Here is an 18,248-nt window from a genome sequence, read left to right on the forward strand (position 1 = left end):
CGTAACAGGTGATTCTTTATTTTATTGCCATACACTTTGACTCACTTATGGTTATATCTCATTGTCATTCACTTATTCAACGTCAATGGAACTTATAAAGTAATGACATAATATTCGTTAACTATAAATGCACAATTTGAATGAAAAATCTACACCTCTGGTCTTCTGTTTCGAAAAGAAAAATATTTTCCTTCTATCCATATCTTCTTTCGAAGACGTGTTTCCACTGCAAATGAGTTGAATAACTACGAATCAACTATTATCAATGTGTATTACTGTGGTATTGTTAGCCAGCTGCTGTTATTAACCCATTGTATACCAGCGTCAATGGTCTTTTATTGACATTAAAATTGCTTTAAATATCACATGACTTTTATAGGTAATAAACATGAAAATTGAAGGCAAAATAATTGGGTTACCTAATGGGTTAATGCATATTATTACGTCGAAAGTTATTCGTACTACCCTTGAATTATAGGACCAATCGACCAATGTGTCCGGCATATAACACTTTTGCAGACAGAAAACACGAATATTGAAAGTAAATTAATTTCAGTGATTAATGGGTCAATGCGTACTATTGTATGTTCGGCATATCCTTGAAATATAAAACCACGTGTGATTTCTATCGTTTAATCGATCAAGGAACGTGTTTGACAAGTGACACTTCTGCAGACAGAAAACACGAATATTGAAAATAAACTAATTTTAGTGATTAATGGGTCAGTGGATACTACTGTATGTTCGACATATCCTTGAATTATAAAACCAAGTGCGATTTCTATCGCTTAATCGATCGACGAACGTGTCTGACAAGTGACACTTTTGCAGACAGAAAACACGAATATTGAAAGTAAATTAATTTTAGTGATTAATGGGTCAATGAATACTATGGTATATTCGATGTATCCTTGAATTATAAAACCAAGTGCGATTTCTATCGCTTAATCGATCGAAAAACGTGTCTAACAAGTGACACTTTTGCAGACAGAAAACATGGATATTGAAAATAAAATAATTTTAGCGATTAATAGGTCAATGTATACTATGGTACGATCGGTACACAATTTTACTTAAATTATAAAACCAAATGCGATTTCTATCGCTTAATTGATCAAGGAACGTGTCTGATAAGTGACACTTCTGCAGACAGAAAACACGAATATTGAAAATAAACTAATTTCAGTGATTAATGTGTCAATGTATACTCTCGTATATTCGATGTACCCTTGAATGATAAAACCAAGTGCGATTTCTATCGCTTAATCGATCGAGAAACGTGTTTGACAAGTGACACTTTCGCAGACAGAAAACACGAATATTGCGAATAAAATAATTTCAGCGATTAACGGGTCAGTGGTTACTACTGTGTATGCATACCCTTGAATTATAAAACCAAGTGCGATTTCTATCGCTTATTCAATCGACGAATGTGTCTGACAGGGGACACGCCTTGCTCTCCTAGCCGATCAACGTCCGCGGGCGTTCGCGTCTTTTGTTTCGCCACGAAATGTATGTCAGTGGCCAGATATCGTTCTTAATTGCCTTCCATTGGTTGTCAATAAGGATTATTTTAGGAACACCGGCCACGTGATGCTCGCGGTTCGTGCCGATACCATGGCACTTGCGCGTCCCCGAGACACGTCGTCGAAGATGCACGGGTTTAACGTTGCCAACTGGCCTACCAGCTGGCGTGCTTTCATCAGTCGCGGAAAACCAGTTTGCGGCTCGATAACGGGACTATTTTTTCATTGTATTACAAACTACCTGTCAAAGCTAAGCGATAATCGTGAAATTAATAACCGATATGTTGCGCGTGTGCGTTAGCGCAAGGAAATCTTGTTTCAGATTTATCCAGATGCGTTCCTCGCCGTGAGTTAGCAATACGATCGCGCAAAAGGAAACGTTAAGACGACGTTTCCGCTACTTTGATCTTGGCAGAGACAAAAGCTCCGAGAGATACGTAAATGGTAACGACTACCGAGTACGAGTCGCGAAATTATCGCGGGCTTTCGTCGTATTATTACGATTTATAATATTCGTTCATCGTCGGCTCGTTAACTTTACATCGGGACCATCCACTTTCACGAGTGGAACAACGTAATAAATTTTGCTCTTTATGCATCGAAGTCAGAAATGGAATCACATCGTTGCTCGTTGCAGCAAGTAAAATATAACTTTGTTTAAAAGAACGTCGTATCCGCTTTGATAATTGAGACTTAAAGTCTGTGAGAAATACGAGAACGTTGCGAAAAATAGGAAGACGAAGCGTTCGATCGAGGGAAGAACATTCCGTACGTGAATAATTTACTTAAAGGAGATTCTGAATTTCTTGTTTATTATCGTTTATTTCGCGTCGTAGATAGTCCAAATTTCGAGCGACTTCTCGGACAGAAATGTAAATAGAACGTAAAATATGATAAGGTTTGGAAAGAGTCACGTTTCGTTTAAAAAGGACAAGGTGATTTTCGGATGTTAAAAACAACGAGATCTGTATAAAAAGTCTTTCGAGTATTCGTAGCACCCACTAAATAGAGCGTATCTTTTCTGAGACACTCTTTCGTAATATCAAAAGTAAAAGAGTTATTTAAGGTGCTAAGCCACGGTGACTCACACCATATAAGAATAGCAGAAGTTTCGAGATATTTCTTTCCATCGATTGTTCGTCTCTTGTAAAATAAAATCTTCCTGCATACGTATAAAACGTATATTAATTCGTTGGAAATTATTGGAATCACTTGTAACTTCATTTTTATTTGTAATTTATAGACCACGATAAAGTATAATATACGGTTATAAATAATTTACATGGTAATTTGAATCGAGAACTTGAGAATAAAATTTCGTTTCACGTGGTGGTTATTTACTGTTTCACCCAAAAGTTGCTTTCTCTTCTGAGAAACTTTTCGCCGCCGCGTATCCGATTGTTGCCAATTATACGCCGTACAAAATACTATTACACTTTATCTCCAATGGTTTTGACATTCACGCGATTTACCATAAATGTTGTTTCTTGAAACTGCAACAAGTTACACAATCGTTCGATACAACTCCTGTGTTGTGCACTTTAACCGTCTCGTGAGGCGTTTATGGAACATTTTAATTACCAGTTTTCAGATGCACTGCTTGCTAATCACATCTATCGATGCTTGTAACTGTATACAGGGTGTTCCACTGTGATACGATCATTCTACTTTCTCCGAACAGGTCGGTATTAAGTTTAAAAGTTGTACCGTTCGCAGAGACATTATTTGTTTAACTTTTACTATTTTGTCATCGAATATTTGATATCTAGGATCAAGTATCTCGCGATGTAAATAAACAATGCGTAATAAAATCTTGGAATTTGTCTTCAGTTTCTCCTCGGCTCGGGTATTATAAATTACAACAACGTACGGTGCCGTTGTAAAAAAATATCGATGGTCTTGGAAAACTTGAAAACGACCTTGAAAAATTATCTTTCAGTTAAAATATTTCGCCCATCGAACTGTAAAAATTAATGTCTTCTTATTTTTTCGCAAGGGAATCTGGAAATGTTTGAATGCCCGTGCAAATGCATTCACGCTTTCTAGTATAGTAAACATTTCTATTTAAGATCGTTGCACTTGTCAGAATACGTACATTAATCATAGACGATTACCACTGCGTAGTTCCATGTATCGCAACGAAGACGATTTCAACATCTACAAACTTGACTCCTTTCCTGTTACCGACTATCTTAGAGACGATATAGTGGTAAGATTAAAATTAGACAATCTGCGTGTAAAATCACTGTTTTCCCAGTCAATATTAGTAGCAAATAACTCCTGTTGCTCTTCTGATGAATTATTCAAAGTTTCAAACGTTTTCTTCAAACTTCGATGCAGCGAGTAACATTTCCATCGTACAATTGGTCAATATATTCGAATAATCAACTGTACAGTTACCACAGTGCTTTTTCTTCTAATTTTATTCTCCGTTTCTTCTTATAATGCTGTTCTGTTAATCACGTCGATCTATTATTCATTGACTACGACGTATCGTATTTTTAAGAGCACACGTTGTGTCGTTACTTTCACTTATTTGCAAGCACCGTCAAGCAGGTTTTCTTTCTCTTCAATGTTGCCCAACAATCTCATCTCAATGACTATCGCCTTACTTCCTAACAATAACTCACCGACATTAAAGGGTGAAAAGCCATTTTATAAGAATATGCGTCTCAATAGCCTTAATTGGTATAAAAATTAATAAAAGGAGCACATCGGTGAACTTGTATATATATATATAAAGTAAAGTTGTGTTTATATTTCACTTGTCCTTTTACGAGGTAAGTTATACTTCCACTTCGCTTACGTTTGCAAGTAAACAATTCTAAAGACGATTGAAAAAAAAGAAAATGTGTCGTAAACGTTACATAAAGAATTATTCTGTTTGTACCATAGTTGTCAATATTTATTCCTACACAACAAGCAACAGAATCTACAGCTATTCCTACACAACAATATTTATTCCTACACAACTAAGCAACAGAATCTACAATTATTCCTACACAACAAGCAATAGAATCTACAACTATTTTTACACAACAATATTTATTCCTAGACAATTAAGCAACAGAATCTACAATTATTTTTACACAACAATATTTATTCCTAGACAATTAAGCAACAGAATCTACAACTATTCCTATAAAACAATATTTATTCCTACACAACTAAGCAACAGAATCTATAACTATTCCTACACAACTAATTGTAAGCAACAGAATCTACAACTATTTCTACACAACAATATTTATTCCTACACAACTAAACAGAATCTACAACTATTCCTACAAAACAATATTTATTCCTACACAACTGAGCAACAGAACCTACAACCGCAAATAACAATTTACAATCCACACGTAAAACAAGATTCGTTGCTCGTTGCATAAAAATAAGTATACGGGTTGTCGGACGGATAATCAATCATCGTTCACGATAATTGTGTTTAACCGTAGGTAACGAATTATAATTACAAACTATTCGTTGCAATCTCGTTGTTCGTTGCAACATCCACGATATCTTGTCCGACCCGTGACTCCACCGATCGAGGATCATAGATCTCATTGTTTTCGATCTGTTACGTCGAATCGTCCAAGTCACGCGATCCCGTTGATTGCAAACATCGCGTAAAAAGAGAAGACCGTGTTCGTCGAGCGGCTCGCCGGTCAGTTAGGTAAACTCTACGAACACGGTGAAACAAAATGGTCCCCCGATAATTCGTCCGTTGCATCGGGATCGGTTGGTGCGTTCGCGTCCTCCATGTCCGTTGATCGGTTCGTAGTCCAGGACCGTTAATCGAAAGCGGCAATTCATAACTAGAAAGGCTCGTTAGGAAAGCGAATACGCCTCGTTATTCGCGATTATTTCGAGTTGATTGACCTGTCCTGACGTATGCACCGAGCCTGATTTCTGGTGCGTTACGGTTTGCTAATCGTTTCGCACGACCGGCTGCCATTGATACCGCGATACCTGTGTGGTTAAGACACTCTCCCTGTGTGGCCTGTGTGTCTCTCTTTTCCCCTCCTCTTTCACTCTCTTTTTCCCCCCTCGACACATTCGAGCCCGCATTCCCTCGCGCTGCTTTCCTTTTTCCTCGGTTCCGCTTCTACCCTTCCCTCCTCTTCTTTTTTTTCCCTCTTTATTTTTTTTTTCCTCCTCCTTCTTCTTCTTCTTCTTCTTCTTCTTCTTCTACTCTTTCCTCTTCTTTCACCATCTTCGCCTCCTCGTCGCGCTTCACGCAGCCGGGGTCCTGGCCGTGTCTTCGTGCTCCTGCCGGAACACCTTGAGATTCCTGTAAATGGATATTGCGGATGGTAAGTTTGCAGTTATGTTGCTTACGCGCGTAACGTCCGCGTAATAATTACACAGATGCGCCGGTTGCATCCTCTGTCGAGTGTAATCTATTGTGCCGAACGAGTTGGCGTTGCACTCCGTTGCGGGATTTTACCGCGGTGCGTGATCCCACCGTGAGCAACTAGAGGGGGTGGGGGAAAATCGCGAAGAGCGACCTACAGGGTGTTTCAGAACCGTGGGTGCAAAGGTTAATCGTTTAACGAGGTCCAGGTGAGGGTACGTCTCAATCCTTTTGGTACTTTGGTTCGAAGTTGCGGCACGGTTCCTCCGATGGGGTCCCCTTAACCCCGAACTTGGCTAAATGCAAGTCACCTGCTCTCTGTTCGTTAGATATTGGAACTTTTCCTTCCATAAATAATGCATTTGTGTGCGTTACGCGTGTTCGTGTGACGATGGAACGTGGTGTTGTTACAGAATGATGACTTATTACACAAATGGAATTGTTACGATAAAGTAGATGGAACGAGCTTTCGATCGACGCACCAAGCTTTCGAATGTCAAGAAGTGCAAGATAATCGAGACACGCGTAGAGTATACGTATACATTTCGCAACATTGTTGTCGTTAGTATTTATATTTTACATCAGAACGATGCACGAAACGAATAAAATTTATATATTCATCGATTTGTCGTTTTGGTTTCCACTATTTACATTTTTTAATTTAAAACGAATCGTTTAGAAAACGTTCGGAGGGTAAAGGTCAAACTTGCGAACAATGTAGTGTTTATAAGTCTGATCTAACTCGAGATACAACTTTTCTAATGTTCTGGTATTGGGTGAAATTCAGGGTATATTTTACCTAGACATCGCTAGAGACTAACGATTGATTCGATCGTCGACGGTTACGTGCGATTAACGATTGTTCATTTTGAATCGTGAACGCTGTTTCGAGTGATATTTTCTGCTCAACACCGACTCGAACGATTCTGTCCACACTACCACAGAAGCGCGAAAGGCGAGTCGCTTCCTATTGGCGGAGCAAGATTGGTGATGCGGATTCCACCAATCGGGAGTTGAGATTCGCTTCACGCCTCACGCGCGTCTATGGTAGTGCGGACAGAATCGTTCGAATCGAGTGTACACTGTCGATCACGAAACTGGTTTTCCGTAGCAATTGTTGAAAACGATGACTGTTCGAATGCAGGCTTGTACAAGCTTTCTCCATGAAATTGGTCTCGTTCGTTTTTTTCCTCGTACCTTGGATCGACACTATGCGAGTCGATCAACGTCTCGAACGAAGTTCGAATATCTAAAAATCGTACGCGAATACTATTATAACTGTATTGAAGACGATGAAAAAAGTATTTAAAAATTGTAATCTCGGATTATTAAATCCGACGAAGATGTCGAAGACTTAAACTTGACGCGTTCTTCGTGTATTTTTCAACCGTGGCGACGTATAATATTTCCTTTTCTACGATTAAAGTTATTATAATATATGCAATTGAGTTAAAGATACAAGTTTCGTATATTCGGGAGATTATACCTTGGCTAAAAATGGTGAGCTTATAGTATAATAAAACGGCTTAAGGTCGATAAACATAGGTCCTCGAACTAGTCGTTTTCGCGAGGTTTATTTTCTAGTTTATAAGGCAATAACTCTTCGCACGATTACACGTATTGCAAAATGTCCGATATCTCGAGAGTTCAGCGTGTCAACAACTAACAGGTGACCTCGTAATGAAATATCTCTTGTTACGGGCTGCATTTACATTTGCATTATTGCGCCCGTGGTAATTGCGGACGTGTGTGGTTTCCATACGTCTTGTCGGTTCTTTTTTGTTTTCCTTTTTTTTTCCTTTCTTAGATTTCTTTTACGCCACGCGTTCATTTAAAACAGCCGCTCGCGCACTCTCGAACGCGCGAGCGCGTGTTATAAATCATTGCACGATATATCGGATCGAGCAAAGAAACAACAGTTTTACGTAGCGGGAAACTCGGGGATACGTTGATGGTTTTTCATCTTACAAGATTCGTGTAACGATTAAGTTTGGTGCCCGTAGCTGTGAAACAGTCTCCATAGTCATTCCGAGGTCGTCCATTAGTTATTGACTCATTGAACTCTCGAGATATCAGTCATTTCACGGAGTGTGTACTCGTACAAAGAACCGTCTACTTGCGAGTTAAAAAGGGAATATCTCTTAAACTATTAATCTCGGGGTTTATTACGATATCTTCGAGGCTGTATCAATAACAGTATATATATACACATATACAGAAACCGTCTTTATACGTAAATGTACATCTACTTTCATTTCTATGCATCACATTCCACACACGATTCCACATTTTATATTGGATGCATCTCCGGTGCAACGAAGACGTATTATTATTATTGGGTCGTTGCAAGAAGGTTTCTCACGTTTCTGTAAAATAGTCGTTGCACAATGTAATGAATAGCATGGTATGTCTACTCGAAGGATGATTCGTTTGTTTGTAGGTTTAAGTGTTGGTATTTTTTTTTACAAAATACTATTTGTTCTCTTACATGTGAGTTCAGAATGGAAGTCGTTTTCGGTGAACAATGTTTCGTATTTTGAGGATTCAAACTTGGCAGAATATCGAAAGAAATCGTTCGAAAGATTTATAGACGCTTTAGAGGAAAGAAGTAGTCGAGATAAATTTTCTTAGCGACAGAAAATCCATTAATGCTGGGAGGTATTGCTCGTAACTCGATGTGGTTTGACAAAAAGTGGCTGAAAAACGATCTTCTCGAGATCGATGGAAAAAGAATGCTTTTTCTACTCGACCACATATAGCGCGGTTGACATGTACCGTACACTTTAGGATCTAAGTTTTGAAACCACCATACGACCCAGATCATTCACCCATCGGCTGTCATTTATTTAATCGTTTTGTCCGGTCGAGTAATAGAATTAAAAACAATGTTACTTGTTCCGTAGATACGCGTCGTTGGTCACGCACTAAGAATAATTTTAACAAGAATTATCGGAACGTTTGGTGAAAGATTTGTATTAAAATTTCGATGTTAATTTCAGATTCGACTTTTATCTCTTATATCGACATAAATGACGACTATTTTAATTGGTAAACATTTGTTTGAAATTCTGTACTATTGTATGGCTCACTTTAATTCTATTTAACGAGTGCCGTAAACCTTTTATGACTTAACATCATTACGCAGCACGGTTTCCCTTTTTTTTGGTACGCGAGGAGCAATCCAATTTAATTTGCTAATTCTTCTTTCTTGGATGTAAATTTATTCACTCATTTGCACATTGAATTAAATTACTACCGGTATCAACAAGAGGGAAACCGTATTAACGAGCGAGAGAAAGATTCCTTTTTCTAATTTATATGACATTGATATCTATGTTCCTTCGAAAAATCACACCGATGGTTACATCGTTTCTGAAAGTTCCTTCCTGTATTTCGTTCACGCGTTCCTCCAATCGTTACCGTTTCTTTTCGTCCGGGGACTGAATACTTCAAAGTCGGTATCGCTGATTATACACAATTGTACACAGTTGCATAAGCCAATCTCGAATTACGTGAAATCGGAATTTTAAGATCCGAGAAGACCCCGAGGGCCCGTGGCCGACGTTTATCGAGGCGAAACGAAGGTTATCAATTCGGTAAGCACGAAACTACGAGAATGCAAGAAACACGGTGAGCTCGGCGATCTTTTTCTTTCGTTAACGCGGAGCTTGAGGAGAGGAGATTTCAGAGATACTTTCGACTTCCTCGTACCGAAAGGTACACGACCTCCTGAAACGACTTCTGGAATCGCCGGCTCTCGTAGAAGCACGTGGTTAACTGGACCACGAGGCCGCGATGGTACCGTTAAGCACGCAGCCGGCAAAAAGCCGAACCATGACCAAAGCGGGTGTGTATGCTCGTTGCCGGGTTCTTTACAACTTCGAATTTCCTGGTCAGCCTCGGTGTAGCTATTGTCGACTCCGGTGATCGTATTGTGTCATTCGAGATGGATCGACCGTGGATTCCACGATTTCTTTCATCGACGATGTCGAGCTTTTTACCACCGAATCTGGACAAAACGATATTGCCCGAGTAAGAAACCCACCTTGGCGTTCGTTGTTTTCTCAAATCGTTTCTATCGTCGTCGTTCAAGGATCAACGCGAACGATCAACTTGCTCCAATGTGACGCTGATTTAGATTCCTTCGCGTTCGATGGAACGAACAGATAAGTTAGATCCTCGCGTAAACAATACTGTGTTCGACGAGTTTCGATTGATTCGAATTCTAGGTATCACGATTTTGACAATAATAGTTCCTAGGGAATTTCACGAGGACTTTTCTCCTTCTCGTATGTTAATACATTTTTTTTTATTAAGCAATAATAGCTAATTGAATTGGAAAATATTCGAATTTCAGTCATCACGATTTTGACAATAATAGTTCCTAGGGAATTTCACGAGGACTTTTCTCCTTCTCGTATGTTAATACATTTTTTTTTATTAAGCAATAATAGCTAATTGAATTGGAAAATATTCGAATTTCAGTCATCACGATTTTGACAATAATAGTTCCTAGGGAATTTTACGAGGACTTTTCTTCTTCTCGTATTTTAATAAGAGTTTTTTTAATTATTGAGCACCAATAGCTAATCGAATTGGGAAAGATTTGAATTTCAATCATCACGATTTTGACAATAATAGTTCCTAGGGAATTTTACGAGGACTTTTCTCCTTCTCGTATTTTAATAAATTTTTTTTTATTAAGCAATCATAGCTAATTGAATTGGAAAATATTCGAATTTTAGCTACCACGATTTTGACAATAATAGTTCCTAGGGAATTTTATGAGAATTTTTATTTTTCTCGTATTTTAATAAGAGATTTTTTAAATTATTGAACACCAATAGCTAATCGAATTGGAAAAGATTCGAATTTCAGTCATCACGATTTTGACAATAATAGTTCCTAGGGAATTTTACGAAGACTTTTCTTCTTCTCGTATTTTAAAAGTATCTTTTCCTTTTTTATTGCACCCAGTAACTTTATCAAACGTCTACTATTGAGAACCACTTGTACCAATGAAAAATACGTATTTTAAAATACTGAAGGAATGTGCCTAAAAAAGTTTCCGCGAACAATATGGTATTAATTAACAGGTTTGTCGTGGTACAAGGTCGCGATCGGATGCTGGACGATCCTGGTTATGATAAATCGTTGCTCTCGGGAGATAAATCAATATTCTAGAAACTAGTTGAAGTGGGACGTTGTCGAAGCTCGTTTACTTCGATTTATCACGGTACAATTTTATTATTTACCATTTCCTTTAATTTATTATTAATTATACAGAACCTTGATACGGAACTATTTATTCAATCAATGCGCGTTTGATTTCCATTAAAAGGAGGAAATATCGGACGGTGACGTTACGCGTAACGATTTCCACGACATTGGGAAATGATTAAACAATTTATTATCTCTCACTTCGAATAATTCGCCATTTTCGATTCAACGAACGAATCGTTTTCTATTTCTACTCTGCTTCCTCTTCTTCTCTATTTCTCTTTAAATCTTCCAATCTATCGAGAAACTTATTGGTAAGTTATCTAAACGTTACCTCGTTCGGGCAATCGTCTTCGAAAGCAGTTCTCAGCCACATCTGCAAAGTTTCTGCTTCGATTTTTCACGGAAAACTTCACGGAGACACTTTTTCCACCGGATGCACTGTAGCAGCGATTAATACCACGGACACGTTCGAAGCTGATCACTGTCAACTCGCTATCGATAAATGTCTTGGAGATACCACAGCTATCGACAGCAATTATACGATCGAGCTAGTTTTGCGAACCGAGTAAAAGTTTCAGTATTGTTTTATCCAATCTCGTATCGGTCTTTGGATTCTTGGAAATCGAGCTGCGACGTCTCGTTCGTGGAACGAGCCACGGTCGAGGCTAGGCTGTGCGAGGTGTACGGCTCCCCAAGAATCCCAGTTTATGGCGTCGCTTACGTTAAAATGATTTCTGACTGCAGGAGGGTTTTCGTGACCTTCGCGTGTTCGCTGCGCGCGGCAACAGTATTCACCCGATACGAGTTTTCGAGTATTCTTGCGTATTCGTTCCAAGTGATCGACGAAAAAGAGGTTCGTTTAAATGTCAAAAGAAATGATTACGTAACGTTGTTACTTTCTGTATAAATCCAAACAAAATGTAAGGGGGGAAAAAATAAAAAAAAACCTGTTCCAGCGGGATTCGAACCGAGGTCGCGTCGTCGCTTGGAAGCAACGACCGCGGTCGATGGACTATCGTTCGAAGTTAAAAAGAACAGTGTCGTTTAAATGCTCGAAGTGTCAGCGGACGAACGATCTTTGTTAAGATCTCACGAACTGACGAGTATCTAAATAAACGATAGAGGTTAGATTTTTGTTGGTTCTGACGAAGGTATGTACCAAGTGTCGTTAAAATCGGTGCATGTCTTGTGGTCCCTTTGTAAGAGAGATAATGACCCTTTTTCAGGATAATAAAAGGGAATACTGTTAAGTGATCGTGAAAATGGAATACTTTCGTACGTACGTACGGTAGAACGCGGACGATTGCAATGGTGGCTGGAAATTGCTACAAGTATCGAGGTTGGTGCAATTATAGAGGTAACCGATGGAACGAGAATAAGTCTCGCTTACACGGTGTGGCTTCAGATCGCTACGATCGTGGAGAAACAGTTTCGAAACGGGAAATGTAACCAAAATTCCTCGAAAGTGTCCACATTGCCTTTATTCGTTATAAGCACACGTTCCTTGCATCTTCGTCTTCGCTATAAACGATCGTTTCTTCCACTGGCCAACACAGGGCAACGAAAGAGGTCCTCGCGGAATCGTTTACGTTTAATATAACATTTATCGTGGTTATATTACTCTATGAAACGGCTATTTATTATTACTCCGGGCTACGGGCCGAGAGGAATTTAAATTAATGTAATACTTCGGGAAACTATCGGTCACAGATTGCGTTAATAAACGTACCGATCGCGATTCAACAGGGAAACGTATAAAAACCGCGACAGCGTGAAACGACTTCTAATTGAGACAAAAATTGCACTTATACGACCGTTATGTCAATCGATTGCGCAATAATAATGAGCGCTCGCAATGAGACGGCAATGAATTCGAAATATAACGCACACCGAGTACACGCTGTTATGTCTTCCGGTTTTCAATTAACATTTACACGGAATGATATAAGATACGTTTGGCAGCGATCACAGAACGGAGATAGGCAACAGGTTTAATTCGCGTGTTTGAGTTTATTGCAGCTCGGTGTGCCGTAATTCCGAATAATCTCCGTCCGAACTGGGTTACACAGTTATTAAACAAAAAAGGGAGCACTTTTACCGCGGTGTAATTGTAACTTATGTCGCAGCACACGACACGGTTTTGAGCGTAATGACGGTGCTCTTTGAACTCTAAAAGAACAGGTAAATGTCGGCGGAACACTTGTTACCGTAAAACTGATACCAAAGAACGTAACTGACGAGAATCGACGGAAATCGGTCTCCATTTTGTAATCGTAATTATCGCGCGATAAGTTTTCGCAGTCGTCCACTGGATGGATATTTTCACTTGCACGAATCGTACTAGTACGCGCCAATGCACCGTGAACTGTTTTCAAACATTTTCTCTTTCGCAACCGAAACGTTTCCTTCGAGGATGTTACACGATTCGATTAAAGTTTACTCGTTGTACACGGATGTAAATAAAACGTGCTTGTATTATTCTGCAACGGTACAGGATGTAACATTTCCACGTTGCGTACTTTTTCGTATCGCTTGTAAATATTGCACAATTGTACGCAATGGCGTACGCGCTGGAAATTTTAAGCTTCCCGCGTTCGCCGCAGGGAGGCGTGTCGCTCGTGCAACGAGTGACGTTTATATTTATTTGGTTAGGAACGATATTGATACGTAATTCCAACGGAGCGTGACATGTTTTTTAAGAGTCAATCTAGAAGGTGTTCAAAACACATAAGCGATCGATTATTACCGATCGTCGATACTCTAATTAGAATCGCTCGATGTAATTGTATTTATGGGCCCTCTTTTTCAAGAAATTAATTTCTTCTTATCGCTTAGTAAATCTTCGCGATGATTGAGACAAATTTCTTTTTCACTGCTGTCAGAGTCCCTGACAGCTCGGAATTTATTCTTCTTTTTCCATCGTATAACCAACACGGCAAAATAAAACGAAGAGGCATAAAACTTACCACGTTTTCTTGATACTTCGCAGACCAAATACAAATCAAGATGTTTACACCCGTCTTCGAACGGACGACTTCGTATCATACTTTTTACAGTTGTTTCCATTTTCTTTCTCTTTGTTATTATTACACACTTTTTTCTAATTTTATTTCCTTATCGCTGTACGGCCATTACGTTCATTATCTATTTATAGATTTACTACTTCTGTCTGAATAAAAGATGACCCGAAACTGAAGATTCGAAACGTCGCGAGTGAAATTTAATATCATTAGATGTAAATGATGTATTTATATGTTAAAATATACTCCACTGTTTTCTGGAATTTATCGTATTAGATTTATCGATGAGATCCATTATTTAAAGGTCACGAATGGGTAATATATTTATCATCGTTTAATTTCAATGTACTCTCAACTTTCCTCTATACAATATTTTTTACCCTTTTTGTCATCGTGACAATTCGATAGAAACTAAACAATAAAAAAAAAATATATACATATATTTTCTATTGCATTGCAGATGCTCCCGAAATTACATCGCTGCTGAAGCCACATCTGATCAAACAAGTCGTGAGTATTTATAAACTTTTTTCCATGTACCCCCATTATAACACGATAAAAAATCTTCGTCAATCCTTCCACAACACGATAACTCTATACCAAATATTGCTCGTCAAATTTGTATTTATATAATATTAATTCCAAACGTATGATATTACATATTCAATTTCGGATGCATTTCTAAAATCGTCAAAAATTCTTCAACGTAAAGCGATCATTTTTTCTTCTTCTTTGTTAACAAATACTCTACTTTTGAGCGTACGTACGATGCAATTTTATAGTATTCACAGTAGTGAGTAGAGTGTACACAGTTTCGATGTAACCGCGACTTAACCGTGTTACAGAAGAGTTTAGCTACACTTACTCCGCGTTTCACTCTGAGAACCGACTTAGTGGTATACGAAGGCATTCGAGTCTATAAATGGGCAGATTGTCAGGTGTTGTTCTTTCCTCGAGTTAGCACGCCGAAGAATCGCGGATTGTCTATTAAAATCTCTCGAACTCATTGGCCATGACCTGCCGCCACCCACGCGACCGAACAAAACACTCCGAGACTGCTTTGCGCAGTACGTAACTACTTAAGTCCTATTAGCCGTTGCGTCTGTTTGCAAATTAGGCGCAGAAGTTGTCAGAAGTGTCTGACAGCGCGTACACATGTATCTGCACGCGTCATTTGGACATTCGACCCGACGGAATTGCGTGACGGGCCGACACACAGATTTCAATAATACGCTTTGCGACGAATTTGTCTTTTCGACGCGTTTCGTATTTATAATTCCATTGTCTGGTCTTAGACCGACTCGCTACTTACTCGCAACTGCTACGTGTTCTTGGATACGCGTAATCACCGGTGACACTAGACACTAGCACTCGAACGTCTTTAAATTTTTATGTTTTTACACTTCGTTGAATTTTTTTTTCGTTTAATAAAAAGCAAAAATATTCCTCGTGCATCTCGAGTTCTTTGGGGTTCGATGAATTGAATTCGATTAAGAAATTAAAATTTGATACGAATTTTAATAATTATAATTATATTTATTGAGAGCTTATAATGAATGATAGGTTTGTCTAAAAAATTAATATGATTTTTTGTTTAATACATGACAAGTTTCGTAATAAAAATATTACTTCAATGGTTTGTAGCTGCAACGTTTCTCTCGTGGTTGTATTCGATTGTCTGCAATGATTCTCGATGGATGTCACTTCGTTTAAGAAATGAATTATTTTGTGGTAAAAAGTAATCTTAACATTCCGATGTACTGCAAATCTGTACGTTAAATCTGTGATCTGTACATTCGAATGTACAACAATCGGTAACAGTGAGAAGTAGATAGCGAAATGTAATAATAAACAGGTATCTATTAACATGAACCTCGAAGTCACAAAATTGGGCACGTGTATGTCGGAATTTGTTTTTCAGTTTACGTCTATCTCTTTCAATAAAATATCGTAAACTGACGTCAATCGACACCCTACTGCTCACTTTTCTAAAGCTCTGCGAATTTTCGACGCGAAGCATACGTACATAAACATACTTCTACTAGTTCAAACTGTAAGAGATTCACCAATTCTCGGTACTTGGTTTTTTAATAGATGCTGAAACAAATTTAAACACGACAGGCAACAGTAATATTTACATCGAAGTTGAGAAAATTTTTTGGGAAAATAGAATAGAAATTTGATCGACTTGGAAAAATAGCTACTGACGTTACGAAAATTTGAAAAATCCGAACTCGATCGTTCTCTCTGAAGTACGACATCGATGAATCAATTCAAAGATGAAAAATCACATTGTAGTCGATTAATGTAGTCTCTGCGACATCAAATTTATTTAACAATCGCAAAAACTCGTCGAACGAGCTGCTAGAATTTAAATCGTTCATAAAACACGGACGTTCCCGTGTGTTACAATATTTTCGAAAATTTTCCATACGTTTGAACAATTCCGCAGAGAGACACTGTACGTGTAAAAATTGACATAAAAGTGAGAACACGTGACAGCCACTTGCTATAATACATACATTATACGTACGCGGTCCGTCTCTGGAGTAATGAGAATGTAATTTTTACATGCTAATTTCCAACGTTGGAAACGAATTGCGTCATCCGGCTTACACGCGGAATAAATCTAGAAGTGGATCAAGATTGATTTCAGCGCGTTGTTTGCAGAGAGATTGCCGTTACTATTTTATTTAACGATGCTTGTAAAATCGATTCACGCCGCGTTAGATTTGATAAAATCGTCGAAACGAGCCGGAAAACAAATTTCACGGCTCGAGCGACGCGAGAGAACGAAATGCAAAACGATACGGCTAAATCTTCACCGTGAACGAAGAAAAGTCGCGGGAGTATGTCAAATATCAACTCAACGAGCATAGTCTTCTTTGACCACCTTGAAATTATTCACAAGGAATTGGTATCAGTGGGTCAAGGAACAAGTACTTTAAGGAAGATAGCATTGAATTACAATTACATCCAATGAAAACGTTTTCAAAATATCATTTCTCGTTCACACATCTGAGACGGACCACGCGTGTGTAAAACAATTTCTATTTATGGAAATGCTTACGTCTTAAACAATCGTATCGAGCAATGATACAATAACTGAGTTTTTTTTTTACTTTTGTAAATATTCAAAACAAGCGAGAACTAGAGTTCGTTCAGCGGTATCGATTATCTTAATTATTTATTAACCCCTACTGGAAGTAGATTATAAAAAAATTTTTTAAATTTTAATCAAAGAAACTCAACACAGTAGATTATTTTATCGATATATTGTTAAAGCTACTATTTTGTTTTCGAATACGACAAACTACTATATACCAAATATCCTTTTCGATGCTTACTACACGATATAAGCACGCGTGTCGTCTAAAATTCCAAAAATTCAACACAGTAGATTATTCTATCGATATATCATTAAAGCTACTATTTTGTTTTCGAATACAACAAACTACTATATACCAAATATTCTTTTCGATGCTTACTACACGATATAAGCACGCGTCTCGTTTAAAATTCCAAAAATTCAACACAGTAGATTATCCTATCCATATATCGTTAAAGCTACTATTTTGTTTTCGAATACGACAAACTACTATATACCAAATATCCTTTTCGATGCTTACTACACGATATAAGCACGCGTGTCCTCTAAAATTCCAAAAATTCAACACAGTAGATTATCCTATCCATATATCGTTAAAGCTACTATTTTGTTTTCGAATACGACAAACTACTATATACCAAATATCCTTTTCGATGCTTACTACACGATATAAGCACGCGTGTCCTCTAAAATTCCAAAAATTCAACACAGTAGATTATCCTATCCATATATCGTTAAAGCTACTATTTTGTTTTCGAATACGACAAACTATATACCAAATATCCTTTTCGATGCTTACTACACGATATAAGCACGCATGTCTTCTAAAATTCAAAAAAGCTACTAAATTTTTATCGAATACGACAAACTCCTATATACTAAATATCCTTTTCAATACTTACTACACGATATAAGCACACGTGTCTTCTAAAATTCAAAAAAGCTACTAAATTTTTATCGAATACGACAAACTCCTATATACTAAACATACTTTTCGATACTTACTACACGATATA

The 18,248-nt window shown here is 38.0% G+C and overlaps 1 protein-coding gene and 1 long non-coding RNA gene across 2 annotated transcripts in view; one reads left to right on the forward strand and one right to left on the reverse strand.

Annotated features, from left to right (window-relative positions):
- The window catches only part of Wdp (Leucine rich repeat protein windpipe), a 44,720-nt gene that overhangs the window by 19,729 nt on the left and 6,743 nt on the right, over positions 1–18,248 (forward strand). The window contains exon 2 of the mRNA XM_076322707.1: positions 14,584–14,633. The gene's annotated coding sequence lies outside the window, so the exon portion shown is untranslated. The remainder of the gene's footprint in view (positions 1–14,583; positions 14,634–18,248) is intronic.
- LOC143152498 (uncharacterized) lies at positions 5,596–15,101 on the reverse strand. Its single transcript, XR_012993585.1, has 2 exons — positions 14,989–15,101; positions 5,596–5,817 (listed from the first exon to the last, which is right to left on the reverse strand). It is a non-coding gene; the product is annotated as an uncharacterized LOC143152498 (long non-coding RNA).

This window comes from Ptiloglossa arizonensis, chromosome 1 (assembly GCF_051014685.1).
Source record: "Ptiloglossa arizonensis isolate GNS036 chromosome 1, iyPtiAriz1_principal, whole genome shotgun sequence".
NCBI lineage: Eukaryota > Metazoa > Arthropoda > Insecta > Hymenoptera > Colletidae > Ptiloglossa > Ptiloglossa arizonensis.